Genomic DNA, 19,326 nt, shown 5'->3' with positions numbered 1-19,326 from the left:
CAGGGTGCCAAGGATGTACTCTGAGCTGGCCTGGACACTACAGACTGCATCCGCATGGCTACTGGCCCACGTTTGATGCTCAGGAGGTACACTCGGGTTCGGTCAAACAGGTTTTCTGGTGATGTGCTTGCATCCTTAATGAACATGCTCTTGATTGCTCCAGGCAATAGAAGTGGTGCTATAATGATTAAAGGGATTGTTGGGTCACAGCACAATCCCAGGAGCTATTGTTGCCAGCTAAGCAATTTCCACACCACTACAGAAAAGTCTGAGGCTATTCAGCAGGCTAGCTCCTAGATAACGCTAGCCCTCCCAGCCTTCACTGCAGGAACAAATTCAGTCCATTCGCGTCTGCAGACATGGCACTAGCAGAAACTGTTTATTTTAGCAGGGACAGCAATCCTCCAATTCGTACTCCTCTGCTGCAGCAGCTATCAAGCAGTTTTTGTTTACCCTCTTAGGCTCCTGCCTTTCCCTTTTATAAGCAGAATACAGCATTTCCTCCCAGCTGGAGATCTATAACGTTGGACAGGTTAGCCTTACACATTGTTCAAATGTACTATTCGCAGCTCTTCATTCCCTCCCTGTCTTCCTCCCACACTGGAACAACCTTTAAAGGTGCACTTTGCAATTCTGATGTAGAAAGTCAGACTTCTTTGTCTAAAGGTGCCATTAAATGGCTGCCTGACCCAGAGAGAGAGTTAGGAGGCTGTAGAAAAGTAGCCTCTTTCCAGCTTGGTTACCCCCACTTTTGGCCTATGTGTCAGTGTTTTTGACTGTCTACTGGGATCCTGCTAAGCAGGACCCCAGTAGTTCTACTTTCTCCCTTAAATGTAGTTATTGGTAATTGTTATCACTGTATTAAACCCACAAGTGGCACTCTTGTACTCCCTTATAAGTCCCTAGTATATGGTACGTAAGTACCCCGTGGCATTGGGGTTCCAAGGGATCCCTATGGCCTGCAGTATATATTTTGCCACCCATAGGGAGCCCATGCAAACACTTCTGAAAGTCTGCCATTGCAGCTTGTGTGAAAAGGTGCAAGCACCCTTTCACTGCCATTTTTCACTACACCAGGTTACTTATAAGTCACCCCTACGGTAGGCCTTGTAGCCCAGAGGGCAGGGTGCAAAGTATTTGTGTGTGAGGGCACCCCTGCACTAGCAGAGGTGCCCCCACAAACCCCAGGCCCATTTTCCCAGACTTTGAGAGTGCAGGGATGCCATTTTACACGTGTACTGGACATAGGTCACTTCCTATGTCCAGCTACATAATGGTAGCTCTGAACATAGGCATGTTTGGTAACAGACATGTTGGAATCATACCCCAAGGCTTTTGCCTGATTCCATGCAGTCTGGGGGCTCCTTAGAGGACCCTCAGTATTGCCATTTCAGCCTTCTGAGGATTTCCAGGCAGCCCAAGGTGCTACCTCCTACCAGACAGGTTTCTGCCCTCCAGTTGCATGAGAAGCTCAAGCCCAGGAAGGCAGAATAAAGGATTTCCTTTGGGAGAGGTGTGTTACACCCTCTCCATTTGGAAATAGGTGTTACAGGCTTGGGAGGGATAGCCTCCCCAAGCCACTGGCCATGCTTTGAAGGGCACATTTGGTGCCCTCCTTGCATAAACTGGTCTACACCAGTTCAGTGACCCCCAGTTCCTGCTCTGGCACGGAACTGGACAAAGGAAAGGGGAGTGACCACTTCCCTGTCCATCACCACTCCAGGGGTGGCCCTCAGAGCTCCTCCAGATGGTCCCTGGATTTTGCCATCTTGGATCCCAGGTTGGCAGGGAACTCTGGGAGCATCTGAGTGGCCAGTGCCAGCAGGTGACGTCAGAGCTCTCTCCTGGGTGGTTCCTCAGATTCGCATTGCAAGACTCCAGCAGGAATCCTCTGCACCCTCCACTTACTTCTGACCGAAGAAACTGCATCTGGACTCTTCAGAACCCTACAAGCTGCAACAAAGAAGCAAGACTCCTCTGCAAAATTTTATCTCTGGCTCCTTCCAGCAACTGCAACATTTCCATGGTTGTGCATCTTCTGAGGACAGCCCTTCTTCAGCCTGCATAAGAAAAAAGAAGGAATCTCCCTTGGTGTGAAGGAGTCATCCCCTGCTTCTGCATGCACCAACTGAGATGACGACCGGCTGCACGGACCTCTTCTCCTGCTGAGCTGCATGGATCCTGCATCACGTGTGGTGGACTAAAGTGGTCTCGAAAGTCCTCTCTTCCAACTGTCAAACTTTGATGGAGGCAAGACCTTGTCTCCCCATGCAAGGCAGTACCCCGTGCACCACGTCTTTTGCAGCTGCCAAGGCTTTTTGGCATCCTTCCTCCAAGATCTTCGTGCATCTGCACGTTTCAGCCCCCAGCACTCTATCCTGCGACGCACAGCTCCCTGAGTAGTTCCCTGGCGGCGTGAGAGCCTTTCTCGTACTGCTGCGGGGGCCTCTTCTGCAACTTTCGTGTCCTCGTCCAGTGGGACTTCTGTGTGCGCTGCCTGGTCTTCTGTGGACTCTGTGTCGCTGAGGGCCCCTTCTGGTTCCCCCACCTAGGTAGAGTCCACCTGGTCCTTCCTGGTCCCTGTAGTGCCATTTTGTGCTAACCGCGAGCTTTGCGTGTTACAAGGCTTGTTGGGCGACTCAGACGACGCAAACCCAACTGCAATCCTCCATCCGGCGTGTCTTCTTGGGTGCAGTGCTGACTCTTCTTAATCACCAATGGTTCACTTCTTGCAGCTTCCTCCTCGTGTGTTGGGGCTCCTGCCCTTCCTGGACTCTTCTGTTCTTCTTGGACCTGGTCCCCTCTTTCCACAGGTTCTCTGGTAGAAGAATCCACTGTTGGTGTCTTGCAGTCTCTTCTGGGTTTTGAAGTATTCTTATGTTCTCCTTTGTGTGTGTTCTGGGAAACTTACTGTGATTTACTCCTGCTTTCCTGTTCGCTGGGGTGGATTTTGGTGCTTACCTTTGGGCTTTTCTAGTACTCCCAGCTCCTCTTTACACACTACACTTGCCTAGGTGGGGGATCGACTTTTGCATTCCACTTTTAGTTTATGGTTTGTGCTCCCCCTAGGCCCATTTCTAACTATTGTGATTTTCACTATTTGCACTGTTTTCTATCTGTTGTATGCCTATTTCTGCATATTATTGTATATAATTTGTGTATTACTTATCTCCTAAGGGAGTATAGTCTCTATATGTTATTTTTGGTATTTGTGTGTTACCAAAATAAAGAACCTCTATTTTTGTAACACTGAGTGTTTTCTTTCATGTGTGTGAGTGCTGTGTGACTACAGTGGTATTGCATGAGCTTTGCATGTCTCCTAGATAAGCCTTGGCTGCTCATCCACAGCTACCTCTAGAGAGCCTGGCTTCTAGACACTGCTTACACTACCCTAACAAAGGATAACTGGAGCCAGTACAAGGTGTAAGTACCATAGGTACACCAGGCCAGCCTTCTACAGATGTGACTTACATCTTTGCCACCTTCTGAAGAAAGAGAGAGGTCTCAGGTCTCTGTTTGCCGTCTACCTGGTAAATGCCTTTTTGATGGGTTCAAGATGCTCCTTCTGGCTCAGATCTTGTTGGCTCTAGACCCACGAGATTGGATGGTGTTCTTGGGCTTTCAGGATGCATTTTTCCATATACCTCTCCTGCTTTTGCACCAGCATTCTCTGCAGGTTCAGCTTGGGCAAGGAACACTATCAATTTACCATGCTTCTTTCGACTTTAGCTCTGCTTTGTTGGTGTTCACGAATGTGATAGTGGGTGCGCTGCATCTTTTCAGGTTAGGAGTACAAGAATTCCTGTACCTCAATGACTGGCGGCTAAAGATGGGCTCACCACAGTCACTTGTAGACCACTTCCGGACAAATGTTGAAATCTTGTCGGGTGAACTCCTGACATGGTTGCGTTTTACCATCAACTAGCCAAAATCCCACCTGAGCCCCACACAAGGATTACCATTCATTGGAGCAGTTCTAGACATAGTGGTGTTCAGGAACGTTCTTGTGTTGCTGTGAATCTGGAACGCTCAGCAGATGGTCCCAGTGTTTCAGAATCAGTCCTGGTCTCAGTGCAGATGGCTCTCAGGCTTCTTGTTCTCCTAGATTATGGTATCCTTCTCATTCTGAATTCTAATTGGCAGATGTGGGCCTTGCAGTAAAACCTCAGGCCTCACTGGGCCTAACATCAGAGAGGTCTCTCAGACTCACCCAGAAATTGCGGGAGACAGCTCAGGATCTTCTGTGGTTGCAGACAAACTCCTACCTGACCTGTTTCCTTCAGGCAAGGCCTCTCTCCCTCCCCCACCAGAGGGGGAAGGCATTTTGTACAAAAGAAAACAAGTCTGAATTTTTGTCATAATTGTATTACAACAATCCATGTGCTGTACAATATATTGCACAATGATATAAGTGAATAAAGTGCAGATGCAGTGCTCAAACAGTGATATTTACAGCATATAGTATACAGAGCACTGTTCAAAACACAATAGTTTTTAAATAGATGTCAAAGCAAAGTCAGGGGAAAAAGAGAGTCTAACTGAATTATCAGTCCCATAGCTCTATAATCCTCAAAAATAACTGATTCGGGGGATTGTTGGCGTTTCGACCACAAACTGTTCATTGGGTCTTATCAGAACGTAGTCACCCAACTGATACATCACATAATGGGAAAAAAAGGTATGTCTGGTAAATGATTTACCCCATCCACATGTTTGAATGTCTGCTTGTATAAATTCAGCAGGACTCCAACATTTAACAGCAAGCTATCTTGCTCACAATGTTAAAATGCTCCAGATGTTGCAGCGTGTTGTAGGGGCTTCTAAACTGGTTACTGTCGGTGAGCACCCTGCTGGCGCTGTCTGTGCCCATAGGATCAGTCACCCAGCCCGAACTGACTCTGGTACAGGCTTCCACTCCGACTCTTGAGATCCTTGCAGGGCCCCCCACGGTCAACTCCGAGCTGACATTGGCCCATGCTCAACCTATGTCACTCTATGTAATCATGAAAGCTGAACTATGCAGCATGACCAGTAGGGTGCCTCTACCCGACACAAACTATCAGCAAATGTCCCATTTTCTTTTTGTATCTCACTCTGATCCTGTGTCACAATAGAGTGCACCCACTGATGATGGTGAGGAAAGTGGTTGGCTTCCCCTTTTAATATACTGGTGATGCCTTAAATCTTGACGTAAAAGGCACCATGGTCGTGACACCTCCCTTAAAAAAGAGCTTGACTCCTGCATGGATCACCAAAGGAAAATTTCCCAGTAGTGGTTTGGAGGGCAGCTGAGGTGCTAGAGTTATAGCTACCCTTCGTTGAGACATTGAGACTAAGACTATGATTCTACAGCTTGTGCGAACAATATTGTAGCCTTTTCTCCTATTCAGTGAATCCCTCAAAGCTGTCTTCGTGGCTGATTGGTCAAAGAGGATTAATGCTTTTGGCAAGCAAATGTTTTTGCCTTTGGCCAGCCTAGCACTGAAGTGCATAAATGCAATCTGTTTGTTGTCCTGTTTACACATGCCATATGGAACATGGTCAACAAGATCTTGCCAACAGTCACAGAGACCGTACGGTTACCTCAGCTCGACAATTCATGATGAACAGGACATAGCAACAGGGTGTTATCTGTGCAGGCTTAGATACAAAAATTTGCATCAATAGGGCGGTCAGTACAAGTGTGGTGCTCCACTGACATGCTTTGGGTGAGGTCAGCCGTTTTTTATGGAGATATGCTGACATCGCTGATAAATCTGAACTATGATGAGTCTTGCCTCTTAGAAGAGAAGGTGCATTCTACTTGTAAAACGGTTTAAGAATGGTAAGGCTGAAGTTCTTCCCTGAGGCCTGCTGACCCCCTGCAAATCAATACCCACATCAGTTCTGCAAATTTAGAAGTTACTTAACGGGTCTGGCTTATAGACAGTGAACAATTATGTATAACCAAAGTATGCAGTTTCTTCCAGGCCACAGTCAGGAAAGGGAAAGGAAACAAAAAAAAGACACCCGAGAGCAGAACGGAAATCCATTCCTTTAGGAAAAAGAGCCTTCATACGCCCAGATGGGTGTCATACTTCATCATAGGGCCTGCTCCTCGTCGAGCTGGCGCTACAGTGCTTGACAGGCTCCCACAAGGGGGCTCTTTATTGGAGACCTTTATTTCAGTGCTTATGTGTGTAGGGCCTATAGTGTAGATTGGTGTGTAGCAGTGGATAAGTGCAAACAGATGAATATCTAAACTGGCTAAGTAGTCCGCTAAATCCTCTAATGGACTGTTCTCAAGAACCAAATTTCCACAATATGTCTAATCAGAAATTAGAAGCAGTAAAATCCTTGGCTAATGATACCCAAATTACCATCAGACAGGCAGACAAAGGGCGCACAACAGCAATCGTGTCCAGCACTGATTATGTCAGGGAGTGTAGTCATCAGTTGGCTAACAGGATTTATTACACCCCCATTAACCAGGACCCAACTAGACCTTTGACTCCCCAGATCATTTTGATTGTGTCTTCGGGTGAGGCATGAGGGTGGATCAGTAAAAATGAGGCTGACTTCCTGGTCAGTAATAGACCAAGGATTTCTTATTTTTACATTTTGCTCAAATTTCATAAGGGTTTATGGCCTCCCCGAGTCCGGCATTGGCTCACTTTTAGAGCCATTGTCCAAATTATGTGACCACTTCCTACAACCATTGATAAAATGAACACTATCCTTTCTACAGGACACCAGGGACGTCCTTAACCTCATTGAGGTTGCGATTGGTATTCACCAGATTGACTTATTAGTGACCCTTGACGTAGAGATACTTATACCAACATTCCACAAACAGCAACCCTGAAAATAGTAGAGAGTTCCCTACTGTCTGTAGAATGGACATCACCCACTCCTGTGAGCTTTATTATAGAATGTGCTACACTTGCTTTGACTGAGAACTTTTTCAAGTATGGGTGAACGATTGTATCATCAAACCCAGGACACTTCCATGGGAAGCACTTTTGTCCGCAGTTTGGCCTCTATATGGCAGCCTTTGAGAGGGACAATATGTTTCACGAGTCATATCCCATCCATGTCAACTTATCACTTTGGCACAGAGATATTGATGATGTCCTGATCTTCTGGAAAGGAGATACGTTCACATGTGATAATTTCTGCAAGTGGTTAAACACCTTGAATCCCCACTTACACTTTTCCAGTAATATATCTGGAGTCAAGGTCCCGTTCCTGGACCGTATGATCAACAGAACAGGGGACAGATTGCAAACGACCACAAACAGTAAACCTACTTACTGAAATAGTCTCCTTTTGTACAGCAGTTATCACCCGAAATCACTTCGGTATAAACCAACCCTATGGACAATTGCTATGACTGCGGTAATTGCAGCACTATACAGGATTTCCAGAAACGGGCATTACAGCTATCCAAAAATATGGAAGCAGAAGTATGACCCTTCCCCAGATGAGCTATGCACTGCAAATTACTCCATATTTAGTGTCCAAGGAGTACTTCCAAAAGGCAAAGGCTGCCTTGTGTCTGTTAATCTGGGTATCTGATAAAGACTTCTAGTTGCAGATTCCTTAGCTTAGAATTTGCCCCAGGCGTCAGACTGCATCCGGAGATTTCTCTTCAAGCATTACCCCTACAGGCTATCAGGTGTCATCGGTCGACTCTGCATCTGTCGTTGGCGTTGTGGTCACTGTGATGACGTTGCGGTTGTATATAAGCCCCACCCTGGCACTTTGACGTCTTTTCTTTTCTTTCCGCACCACGTGCAGATCAGGAGAGTTTTTTACTAGCTTTGACCTTTTTGTCATTATTTATTACTTTTTGGTGCATCGAGAGATGTCACAGAAGGCCAGGTTCAAACCGCGTGAATCTGTCACCGAATGATATCCGTGACAGATCCCCATCTCATGTATTTGTGGTGTCTGGAATGCGACCCCCACCAGAAGTCGTGCTCTGAGTGAGGGGCCATGAACCGAAGGCTTTGAGGGAGCCGATCCTGAATCTCATGCTGGCCTTGCGCTCAAATCTGCATCACTCCCAGTGTCGTTCGAGAGAAAGGTCACAATACCGTTGCGGAGTCATCACCACTCTTCATCGTTCCTTTCTAAATCTTCGGGACCCTCTGGTCATAAGAAGAAGTCAAAGAAGACCAAATGTTCTTCGACTTCGCCCTGTTGCTCGGCTAATGCAATGCGAGAAGAGCATTGATGCTTTAGTCCTCCGCCTGCAGAGTCTACTCCTGAGACCGATCCGCAGCTCCCCGACTTCCCAGGAGCCGGAGCCACCTCTGCCCATCTGAATGAGTTTTATTAGACCATGCGCCTCAACTTTGGCCAGACTGACCCCACCCCTGCGACTTCTTTAGGGCCCGGTGGATCAGATAGTGGTTCTGGCCACTCAGGGCCCCTCCGGATCCGTTGTCTGTCTTGTGCCGATGCCGGTTCTGCCAGTGCAGTCTTCCCCAGAGCCGACACAGACATTGACACTCCTGAGGCTGGTTGGGCCCACAATCCAAGTCGACCCAATCATCATCTCTGATGACCCAGAGCCGGAACGGCGTAGCTTGACTCCAGATCAGACTTGGATGCGGTCTTCTCACCCCAGGTTGGATTCTGACCCTTTTTATTATGGGTATGAATATGGGGAAGGATTGGAGGGTATGCTGGACCCTTTGGAATACCAGCTAGACAACCTTGACTCAGACTTGGCACAGGAATTGGGCAGCGCTATTGGTCTGGATACTTCTCCAGACGCTAGCATGCTTTACCCTGTACTGTGGCTATGGCGGAGGGAGCGTCTGACTCCATGGTGGTGAGTAGGACGGCTGAGGTCCTTCGCCTTGTGCTTCCTTTGTTGCAGTCAGGAGTAACCTCCTGACAGAGGTGCTTCAGCCGGGGGCTTCCACTTCGGAGCCTCTCCTTCCATTTAATGAAGCCCTCACCGATGTCCTTCTGGATACCTGGTCTAGACCCAGGACAGGGGCTCCTGTGAATAGAATAGTCACCTGCTGCCATCGGCCCACCCCAAACGACCCTAAATTAATGTCCCAACACCCACCCCTGAGAGCCTTGTCATCCAAGAGTCTTCCTGTGATGCATTCCCCTCTTCCCCCCACGGATAGGGGATCACAAAGACTGGATCAACTTGGGGAAAAATAAAATTCTTCCTCCAGTCTGGCATTGTGGTCTGTGAACACGCCATACCTTTTGGGCCACTACACCACATCATTGTGGCTTATTGTCACGCAGGTATTGCCGCAGGTCCTAGAGGAGGCCCGGGCCATCATCTCCCAAGCCATTGATGATGAGAGGGATGCGGCTAAGATCACGATTCGTTGTGAACTGGACACGACCGACTCAGTAGGCAGATCGGTTGTGTCGACAGTGGCCTTAAGGCACCATGCCTCATTGAGGATGTCTGTTTTTTTGGGGGATGTCCAACAGTCTCTCATGGCCATGCCCTTCGATGGCACCTGTTTCTTCTGAGACAAAGCGGACTCGGCGCTCGAGAGGTTCAAGAAGTCCCAGGCTGCAGCTCTGTCCCTTGGCCTTGCGGCTGCCCCTCGCCCAACACAGTCCGCTCTTTGCCCCTTTTGTGGTCAGGGAAGGGGCTCCCTATAGCATCATTTACCTGCCAGCCTCCGAGCTGCACATACTACTCAGCCACTGTGCCGCTGGGGACGAGAAATCCCACTGGTTCATGAGATAGGAAACCAAAGATCTGCCTAGCCTACCCCTGCTGCAGCCTTCAAACCCTCCTTGTCCGTTCCACCATCTCAGACCACTTGGGAGCAGGATGCGCCATCCTCTGCCGCACTGGGAATGCAACACAACGGACAGGTGGGTTTTGCAAATAGTTCAAAGTGGCTAATGTAGGAAGCTGGCCTGGTGTGTGGTGGACACCTATGGTGTTGGCACATTATACCAGGTCCAGGCAACCCCTATTAGTGAATCTAGGCAGTGTCTAGGATGCCAGGGCTCTCTAGAGATAGCCATGGATGAGCAGCCAAGACTTATCTAGGAGACATGCAAAGCTTATGCAATACCACAATAGTCACACTGCAACTTATCACACATAAAATAAACCCAACAGTGTTACAAAAATAAAGTTACTTTACTACAGTAACACAACAATAGAGTACTTATAGACAGTCCCCCCAAATGGAGGTAAGTACACACCATATATATATATATATATATATATATATATATATATATATATATATATATATATATTTGTACACACACACAATAGCAACCACAAATTAGCATTCAACCAATAGCATTGGCAAGACTTGTAGAAAATAGTGAGTGCCAAACCATATACTAGGAAAGTGATTTGCGAAGTGAAGTCCCCCACCCAAGGATATAGAGTTGTTAGAGGGGACCTGGAAGAAGTAGGAACCCCAAAGAGGTGAGTACCTCAGTGACCCCCAGCAACCAGGAGTGCAGCAGTAATTACCTAGTCTTCCCAAGGACTAACAAGAGGACTTGGAAAAAAGGATTGTGCAAGAATAGGACCAGACTAGAAGAAACCAAAGGTGGACTCCAGTAAAAGAGAACCTGAAAAAGAAGGGGACAAAGTCCAGTCCACACTGGAGTGTCCAGTTGGGGCATGTGCTACTACCCACCCTTCTGTGGATGAAGATCTGGGTCAATGGGTTCGACTGCTGAAAAAGCTATAGAGGAGTCCTTGGAGCGATGCAGATGGTGTCCCATGTCGATCGTTGGGGCCCGGATGGTCAGTGGTGTAGGAGAACCACCAACAAGCCTTGGCAAATGCAAGAGGAGCAAAAGAAGAGTTGCAGGGCTGAAGAAGACCAGCAAAGTCCAGGGGACTCAACCCTTGGAGGGCTGACCCTCAACAGTCCGGAGAGCCAACAGAAGTAGTCGCAGCCCCCACAGTCAACCCACTGGCAGCAGGCACTGTAAGTTGCAGTGAGGCCTAAACAGCTCACCTGGAAAGGATTACCATGTCACTGGTTTGCACCAGCCAGAGACCCCCAGTCCCTGGTGTGGTGTGAAACTGGAAAAAGGTAAGGGGAGTGATCACTCCTCTGCCATCACCACCCCAGGGCTGGTGCAGAGAGCTACTGCAGGTGGCCACTTGATTCTGCCATCTTGAATCCAAGGTGGGGAGAGGCCTCTGGGAGCATCTGAGTGGCCAGGTCAGGCAGGTGATGTCACAGCCTCTTCCTGCTAGGTGGTCGCCCTGCTAGGTGACCAGTCCCCCTTTTAGGGCTATATAGGGCCTCCATCTTGGGTGGGTCCTCAGATTCGACGTGCAAGATTCCAGCAGGACTCCTCTGCCACTTTCATTTCGACTTCTGGAACCGCAACTGGGCTTCACAGGAACATATAGTCTGCAGCTGCAGCGATGGCTTTGCTCTGCAACATTGTTTCTCCAGCTCCTTCCAGCAAATGCAACAGTTCTCCAGCTGAGCATCCTCTGAGGGCGGCAAGTTGTCCGTCTGCACCAAGAAGCAAGAAGGAATCTCCCTTGAAGTGAAGGAGTCACTCTCCTGCATCTGCAGGAACCAACTGCAACAAAAACCGGCTGAGTGGGTCCTCTCTCCTGCATCTGTGCGTGGATACTGCGACACAGGCGGTGATCTTGAGTGGTCTCCTTGGTCCCCTCTACCAGCTGTCCAACATTGGAGATGGTGAGTCTTTGCCTCTCCTTGCAGGATGGTATTCCTGTGCACCACAGCTCTTGCAGCTACCAATGCCTGTTGGCTCTTCTTCTGAGGGATCTTAAGGCTCGGTGTAGCCCCGGCCTCCAGCACTATTCCCTGCGACGTGGCGTTACCTGCCTGCTGCTCCAGCGACGTGGGACTCCTTTCCAGGTGCGCTGAGTTGACCGCACTGACGGACTGCAACTCTTCTTCGGATGTGGGACATCCACTGCATCACTTTGGGAACTCTTCCTCTGATCTTGTGCTGCATAGTTGACTCCTGGTCTTCACCGTTGACCTGGTCCTCCATCTCCAGAAGAGTGGGTAGTGGCTCCTGTCCCTACTGACACTCCAACTGGAACTGGACTTGGTCCCCTTCATTTCTAGGTCCTCTTCTGTCTGGATCTAACTTCTGTTACTTCCAGTCTTGCTTGGGTCTTGCACAGTCCTTTCAGAAAGTTTCTCTGTGGGTTTGGGAAAATAAAACAGGTACTCTCCTGGTCGCTGGGGGGGGGGGGGGCACTCTGGTACTTACCTTTTGGGGTTCCTAGTTCCTCTAGCTCCCCTCTACAGATTCCACTTACCTGGATGGCGGTCCATCATTCGCATTCCATTTTTTAGTTTATGGTTAAGACTCCCCCTAGTGTCACTATTGTCTATTGTACTATTACTTTCTATGCTCATTCCTGATGACTAAGTAAAACGGTGTGTTTACTTGCTGCTAGTAAAGTATTACCTATATAGTATTTTAGTATTTGTGTCACTAAAATAAAATACCTTTAATTTTGTAACACTGTATGGTTCTTTCATTTATGTAAGTGTTTTGTGAGTATAAGTGGCATTGCATAAGCTTTGCATATCTCCTTGATAAGCCTTGGCTGCTCATCCACAGCTCCCTCTAGAGAGCCTGGCTTCCGAGGCACTGACTACACCTCACTAGGAGGGGATCCCTGGACCTGGAATAGGGTGATATCATAGGTGCTCACCACACACCAGGCCAACTTCCTACAGTATGTCTGCACTAGTTGCAGCCTGGAGGAGATGGCAAGCTCCTTTGGGGCCATTAGAGCATCCTGCCAGTCCTCTTCTTCCAGAGCTCCGATCCATCCCTCCCACCTGCGTCTCAAGTATTCCAGTGTGTCGGTGTAGTGGCGATCAGTGTGTGGTAAATTTGGGAAATACCCCCCCTCCCCAGCTTGGCCTGCAGGGGGCTAAACTTGAGTAACGGCTCCAACAGCGTGATCTGAGCCTGGAGTGTGTGCCTCAGGTGCAGGCACTGGAAAGCCCAAATCTGGGTCTCTGACCACACATCTCCCAACTGAGTTAACCTATTCTGTCCCATGCCAGGAATCCCTGAAGCTGCTTTACTTCCCCCAACCAGGGACCCTGCCAATGAAGGGGCTGAGGGTGAGCTTGCCTCCCCCTCCTGTATGTTGGAGCATCGCTTTCCATGCCAGGAAGACCTCCCTGATAATTGAAGGGATTAGTTGAGATATGCGGACCCGTAGAGGATAGCCTGTACCCTTGGGAACACCAACAAGGATAGTTTGAGCCTGTATGCTAGATCTGCCCACCCCCACTGAACCAGTCGTTAATCACCAAGAGATTAGATGCTAAGTGGTACTGGTATAGTCTGAGCATTCCCAGCCCTCCCTTGTAATGGCTCTTCAAACAATTTATAAATGCCATACGTGGACGCGAGCCATGCCATAGATACTTCCTCGCCATACTGTCCAGCCCTTTGAACCATGATTGCAGCACGTGAAGTGGTAGGTTTTGGAAAATATGCAAGGAACGGGGAGAAGCATCATTTTATATAGGGCGATACCCCCCATCACGATCAGGGGGAGAGACTGCCAACAGACAGGGTCGGCCCTGGCTTTCTTGAGCAGTGGCTGGAGGTTGCGAGACCAACCAAGCTCCGGCTGCAGTGCATCCCACGCACCTAAATATTTGAAGCTTAACCTACGGATAGGATTGTTAGTCTGCCAATCAAAGCAGTCACATGATGGGCTAGGTGTTTCACCCTGAGGCCTTATACAGCGCCAGAACTGTGGAGCAAGTGGATGCAGCGGGGTCCGGTAAATATAGGAGGATGTCATCCGCATACAACGCTATTCGGTCCTCGTCCGCCGTTTCCCATGCCCACCCTTTAAGGCATGTATCGGTGCAAATTAGCTGGGCCAACGGCTGGATCGCCAATGCGAAAAGAAGTAGCAACAGCGGGCATCCCTGTCTAGTGCCCCATCGTATTGGAAAAGGTGCTGACAAGATTTCGTTCACTTACACTCAGGCTATTGGTGTAGAGTAGAGCACCTTCACCATGGTCAGGAACCTGGGTACAAGCCATCCCTTGCCAGCACCAATTGTAAGTATTCCCATTTGACCATATCAAAGGCCTTTTCGAAATCAATTAAGAGCATCTCCAGATTCCCAGTTGTAGGAAGCTGGCTCTGTATATACTGTATCACAGTGAGATATAATGTGCACAGAGTCCAGGGGTTCCCTAAGACGTTTGACAGAGGCAATAATAGATAATAGATAATACTAATGCTCTATTTGTGGTAGTGTGGTCGAGCAGTTAGGCTTATCAGAGGGTAGTGTTAAGCATTTGTTGTACACACACAAGCAATAAGTTAAAACACACACTCAATGACTTCACTCCAGATCAATAGGTTTTTATATAGAAAAATATTATTTCTTAATTTATTTCTAGAACCACAAGATTCATTTAGCAGGTAAGTACATTAAATGAAAGGTATTTTGCATAGTAATACTTAGAACCTTGAGTGGAATCAACAATGTACACAGTTTTATTTAAAATGGCAAAAAGCTATTTTGAAAGTGGACACTGCAATTTTCAGCAGTTCCTGGGAAGGTAAGCAAAGTACAGTTTTTGAGGTAAGTAACAAACTTACGTGTTCAGTCTCCGGGGCATAGGTAGCCCACCGTTATAACAAAATAACATGGGCTAGGAAGAGGGCCGCCTGCTGGTCACTCCTGCACTGGAAGGTGGTTCCTCTCGATCCTGGGGGCTACGGGTGTAGTGCTTGGTCCAGGTGTCGAGTTCCTTGTTACCAGGCAGTCGCGGTCAGGGGGAGCCTCTGGATCCTCTCTGCAGGCGTCGCTCTGGGGGTGCAGTGGGGTCGTCATAGTCGCCTGGGAGTCCTCTCTGCGGTGTTTGTTCTCTGGAGCTCGAGCCGGGGGTGTCGGGTGCAAAGTGAGAAGTCTCACGCTTCTGGCGGGAAGAGAGAGTTCTTTAAAAGTTGCTTTAACGTTGCAAAGTTGTTGCAGTTTTCGAACAGTGGTGCTGTTCTGAGGAGTTTCTTGGTCCTTCGGGTTCAGGGCAGTCCGCTGAGTCCTCAGAGGTCGCTGGTCCCTGTCGGATGCGTTGCTGTGCAGGTTCTTTGAGTCTAGAGCCAGGCCGGTAGGGCAGAGGCCAAGCCAGTTGTCGTCTCCGTCGTCTCTGCGGGGCTTTCAGGTCAGCAGTCCTCCTTCTTGTTGTAGGTTGCAGGAATCTTATTTCCTGGGTTCAGGGTCGCCCCTAAATACTAAATCTAAGGGTGTGTTTAGGTCAGGGAGACAATAGCTAATGGCTACTGTCCTGGAGGGTGGCTACACCCTCTTTGTGCCTCCTCCCTGAGGGGAAGGGGACACATCCCTATTCCTATTGGGGGAATCCTCCAATCTCAAGATGGAGGATTTCTAAAGGCAGGGGTCACCTCAGCTCATGGCACCTTAGGGGCTGTCCTGACTGGTGTGTGACTCCTCCTTGTTTTCTTCTTTATCTCCTCCAGCCTTGCCCCCAAACGTGGGGGCAGTGGCCAGAGGGGCAGGCATTTCCACTAGCTGGGATGCCCTGGGGTACTGTTACAAAAGGCATGAGCCTTTGAGGCTCACCACCATGTGTTACAGTTCCTGCAGGGGAGGTGAGAAGCACCTCCACCCAGTACAGGCTTTGTTCCTGGCCACAGAGTGACAAAGGCACTCTCCCCATGTGGCCAGAAACTCGTCTGGTTGTGGCAGGCTGGCAGAAACTGGTCAGCCTAGCACTAGGAGTCGGACTGGTATTCAGGGGGCATCTATAAGATGCCCTCTGGGTGTATTTTGCAATAAATCCCACACCTGCATCAGTGTGCATTTATTGTGCTGAGAAGTTTGTTACCAAACTTCTCAGATTTCAGTGTAGCCATTATGGAGCTGTGGAGTTCGTACTTGACAAACTCCCAGACCATATACTCCAGTATGGCTACCCTGCACTTACAAATGGCTAAGGTTTTACTTAGACACTTTAGGGGCATAGTGCTCATGCACTTATGCCCTCACCTGTGGTATAGTGCACTCTGCCTTGTGGCTGTAAGGCCTGCTAGAGGGGTGATTTACCTATGCCACAGGCAGTAAGAGGTGGTCATGGCATCCTGAGGGGAATGCCATGTCGACTTAATCATTTTCTCCCCACCAGCACACACAAGCTGTGAGGCAGCGTGCATGTGCTGAGTGAGGAGTCCCCAGGGTGGCATAAGACATGCTGCAGCCCTTAGAGACCTTCCCTGGCAACAGGGCCCTTGGTACCAGGGGTACCATTTACAAGGGACTTATCTGTGTGCCAGGGCTGTGCCAATTGTGGGAACAAAGGTACAGTTTAGGGAAAGAACACTGGTGCTGGGGCCTGGTTAGCAGGGTCCCAGCACACTTTCAATCATAACTGGCATCAACAAAAGGCAAAAGGTCAGGGGGTAACCGTGGCAAGGAAGGCATTTCCTTACACTGGGGTTCACTATAAATGTGCCCTAGTCACACCTGACTCCCTCTCAGACACTCCCTTTCATTGGAGCTGTTCTGAACACAGTGCAGTTTCGGATCTACCCTCCAGGGCGGTGAGTTCAGGATATTCAGACTATGATAGGGATGGTTCAGCCTCTATCTTGAGTGTAGGAAACTGGCCTGGTGTGTGGTGGACACCTGTGGTGTTGGCACCTTATACCAGGTCCAGGCAACCCCTATTAGTGAAGTGTAGGCACTATCTAGGAAGCCAGGGCTCTCTAGAGGTAGCTGTGGTTGAGCAGCCAAGACTTATCTAGGAGACATGCAAAGCTTAAGCAATATCACTATCGTCACGCAGCAACTTGTCACACATGAAAGAACCACACAGTGTTACGCAGTGTTACAATCAAGAGATACTTTATTATAGTAACACAATGCTGGATTACTTGTAGGCAGCCACCCCCAACTGAAGGTAAATACACACTAGTTATATACAGAATAGCAGTCAGCAGTTAGCATATAAATAACAAGCATTGGCAATACTTGATGAAAATAGTAAGGGTCCTAGGGGAGGGCCAAATCATATACTAAGAAAATGGAATGCGGAGTGCAGTCCCCCACCCAAGGATATGGAGTTGTTAGAGGGGAGCTGGAAGAACTAGAATCCCCAAGAGGTGAGTACCTGAGTGACCCCCAGCGACCAGGAGAGCAGAGGTAAGTACCTTGTCTCCCCAAGCATTAACAGGAGGAATTGGAAAAAGGACTGTCCTGCAAAGAGAAGCAAGGGCTCACTGTCTCCTAAGTTGGACAGCTGGCAGAGAGGACTAAGGGGACCACTCCAGACTACCACCTGTAATGCAGGATCCACACGGTTGCAGAGGAGAGCAGATCCACGCAGCCTGGCAACGTTGCAGTTGGTGCCTACAGATGCAGGGGAGTGACTCCTTCACTCAAAGGGAGATTCCTTCTTGCTTCTTGGTGTGGGCTGAAGTCTTGCCGACCGCAGAGGATGCACAGCCGGGGAAATGTTGCAGTTGCTGGGAGGAGCCGGAGAAACAAGTTCTAAAGCAAAGTCGTCTCCAGAGTTGCAGCCTTGCTGGTTCCGGAAGAGTCCAGTTGGGGTTCCAGTGGCCAGAAGTTGAAGTAACTGATGCAGAGGAATCCTGGTGGAGTCTTGCACATCGAATGTAGGGCCCCACCTGCAAGGGAGTCCCTAAATAGCCCTAAAAGGGGGATTGGTCACCTAGCAAGGTGAACACTTATCAGGAGTGGTGTGTGATGTTGCGTGCCTGACCTGGCCTCTCAGATGCTCCCAGGGGCCTTGGCACACCTTGGTTTCAAAATGGCAGAATCAAGTGGCTACCTGGAGAAGCTCTGGGCACCACCCCTGGGGTGGTGGTGGACAGGGGAGTTGTCACTCCCCTTTACTTTGTCCGGTTTTGCGTCAGAGCAGGGACTGAGGGTCCCTGGGCTGATGCATTACGGTTTATGCAAAGAGGGCACCAAGTATGCCCTTCAAAGCAAACCGGTGGCTTGGGAAGGCTACCCTTCCCAAGCCTTGTAACACTTATTTCCAAGGGATAGGATGTTGCCTTCCTCTCCCACAGGAAATCCTTTGTTCTGCCTTCCCCTGCCTGAGCTGGTCAAGCGTCAGGTGGACAGAAATCTGTCTAGACTAGAGTAATAAATTGATATGTAAATACATAGTAAAGGAAGAATATATGTGTAAGGAATATAATAGGTATAATATGAAATGTAAAGTTGTTTATAAACAGGCTTTCAAGATTTGCAATATTTGATGTTAATTTTTAAATGTACTTTTCTAACATTAATTTATCATTCCTCAATGTTTCAATAGCGAAATGCTTGCTGTTAAAATCGTTAAGGTAACATTTGCTCATTGTGCAAAGCAGGGATTCATAAATATCTAATATAACTTATCTAGGAGATATGCAATGACCTTTAAACATGTTAAGCATAGAATAATAAACACATATGTAAATATATATACACATGCATAAACACATATACATTTAACCGTGATTAAATATTCATTTGTTAAACAGGCTTAAAGAATATGTGTATATTTTATTATTATGAATTAGTAATTATACATATTTCTTAAAGAACTGTACATATCTAGAATATACATATAATCAGATTATAAATATTTATCAACACAGGGGTATGCAGTCCATTGCTGTTTGAATATGGTGGTTATAAAGGAAAGAGACAATCCTTGACTAGTCTTCTGAAGACAAGATACTTATTTGTGGATCTTATATTTAGGGGTAATAAATTCCACAGTTTGGCGGCTTGAAAAGAGAAGGATGCACCTACCACCTCTTGTCTTTTTTTTGTATGGCGGTGTTTTCTCCAGAGAAGCGACTGGCTGACGTACACACCTCTCTACTAAAACACCACTCAATCTTATTTTGACTTTACCTGCATGTTCATCCTTTCTGTCACTATTCTGCTCCTGTTCTAAGCTCACCCGATGAGACGAAAGAAAAACTAGCAAAGGAGCTGATGGACATGCTTAATACAGACTATATGAGAAGTCACAATACCATGTCATTCATCAGGCTTCTTCGAAGAAAAACAAGTTGCAAACATCCATGCCCAACACTAAATGGCAGGAGTATGCTAAGCATATGACTCTACAGCACTACATGCTACGAATAGATGTTTACAGGGTACATAACATATTCCTTAATATATACGTAAAATGTGTTTAATGATCAAGAAATATATTGAGGTGCTTATGCTGAAATGTTTGTGGCCAGACTTTTGCAGTATATAGTGTTACCTGAATCAGTTTGTGTCTCAGAATTTCATGGTCAGAGACAATCAATTTTGAAATGTAGGTGTCTCTTAA

General features: G+C 47.9%; 1 protein-coding gene across 3 annotated transcripts in view; it reads left to right on the top strand.

The window, feature by feature from the left end:
• The window catches only part of USP47 (ubiquitin specific peptidase 47), a 1,215,141-nt gene that overhangs the window by 1,142,176 nt on the left and 53,639 nt on the right, over positions 1 to 19,326 (top strand). The gene's annotated exons all lie outside the window — the stretch shown is intronic.

Source organism: Pleurodeles waltl, chromosome 3_1 (genome assembly GCF_031143425.1).
Source record: "Pleurodeles waltl isolate 20211129_DDA chromosome 3_1, aPleWal1.hap1.20221129, whole genome shotgun sequence".
NCBI classification, from domain to species: Eukaryota; Metazoa; Chordata; class Amphibia; order Caudata; family Salamandridae; genus Pleurodeles; species Pleurodeles waltl.
Note: the sequence above shows the minus strand (reverse complement) of the source record. Positions and strands in the feature narration are given on the sequence as shown.